Source organism: Hipposideros armiger, unplaced genomic scaffold, assembly GCF_001890085.2.
Source record: "Hipposideros armiger isolate ML-2016 unplaced genomic scaffold, ASM189008v1 scaffold_153, whole genome shotgun sequence".
Classification (NCBI taxonomy): Eukaryota; Metazoa; Chordata; class Mammalia; order Chiroptera; family Hipposideridae; genus Hipposideros; species Hipposideros armiger.
Window position 1 is genome coordinate 179,257 of NW_017731503.1, and position 1,889 is coordinate 181,145.

The following is a 1,889-nucleotide window of genomic DNA, read 5'->3' on the forward strand; positions in this document are numbered from 1 at the left end:
CTATGGCTATTACAACTCTTTGCATTTTCCAGCAGCAAATGTAATATTCATAATCATTATGTTTGAGTAAAGAGGATTTTCATTTTATTTTTAGTTTATGTCTTATTCTTTTGGCCCAGTTCTATGGCCCAGTGACATAAACAGGATTTGTTTATGAAAAATAACCTAGATTTGATGAATCACAGTCTATACCTAGTTTCCAGCTAACTTTGATCAAAGCATTTTATGAAAAGCAATATAACCATTAACCAGAATTCCACTGTAGAGCATAAGCTCCTATTTTGATATGTTAGTTGTCCCTAGATCCACTACTGACACAATAGTCTGGTTCGGTATCTTTTTTACTGGAAGCAAATGTAAAAATAATACCCACTTTTCCGTATTTTACACAGAATCCAATGAAAAGGAACAGATGGAATCAAGAAGTCATGTTTTCGTTCAATAAAAAGACATTTATCTCCTACTGTCTACAAGGAACTCTGTTCAGTATTGGAGATATGGTGACAAACAAGACAGACAGAGTTCTTACATATGCAGTTTCCTTTTTTACATCCATTTATATAAGATATTAACTATATATGGTAAAGTTACTACTTGTGATAACTTCCATGTAACAAAAAAGATGGAAAAATACTTGCTTCCCATAAAATCAGTTGTGTATTTGATGGTGTATGTTCTGTTCTCTTAATAAGTGCTAGCACTTAGAGACAGTGATTATGCCTGTTAATTTATTTGAAAGATTCTCTAATGATGCCTACCAATACTTCCCCTTTCTTAGGACTTCTCAAAACATGTTTGTGCTTATAACTACTATCTGCTTATGCATTATTATGTCTAATATATGGTATTCTTCCACTCTCAACATTTGCTTCAGTACCTTTCTCAACAGAGTGTGAGTCCACGTGGAAATCTTTTTTTATATTTTTTTTGCCTTTTTGAACAACACAGTATGATATAGTATACTGAGAGCAAGCCTGAAAATTGTGTGTGTATACATATATATTATACATATATACATATATATGAATATATACATATCCATATATATACATACTATATATATGCATATACTATATATATATATATATATACATATTCTTTTTTTAAATATCTCTGGTCATGATAGCAGGACTGAAAAATATAATTTGTTGGGTAAAGTACAAATAATGTAGAAAATGAATGAGTACAAACACAGCTGTTGCAATGAAAACTGGAGGAAAAAAGGTGCTTTCTGCATTTAGATCTATTGCAAAATATTCCTGTTCCAGACAAAATGCACATTCTTAACTAAATAAATGACAATTAGTGTTTGGAATCATAAACCTGGAAAACAAATATCCTATGCCAAAACAACTAAAATAATTAGAATCCACGTATCCTGAACCTTCAATCAACCATACCCTCAACTAATTCTTCATTTTTGTTGCAGAAATCAACAAATTTTAAAATATGCTCATTGCAGAGGTTCATCTATAAACCACTTCTAGTAGAAGAATATGGAATAATAAGAATTCAGGGCCAGCCGAGTGGCGCGATGGTTAAGAGCTGGCTTGGGATGCCAGAGGGCCCCGATTCGGATCCCACATATGAGGGCCAGTGACACTGACCTCCACAGCTAAGATGCTGAACAACAGCTCAACCTGGAGCTGGGTTGCCATGGGTCGCCAGCGACGGCGTAGGCTGCAGCCCCTGTGGCAGTGGGTTGCCATGGGCGACTGTGTGTAGACAGCAGCCAGCGTGAGCGGCCAGCAGCCGCAGTGAGCGGCCGTCCAGAAACCGGCGACTGATCTGCCTCACCAGAGAAGAGCGCGATGATGGTGCCAACTTGGGCCAGTGAAGCAATGTCCTCCACAACTAGACTGAAGAACAAAACGACAGCAACTTGTCTG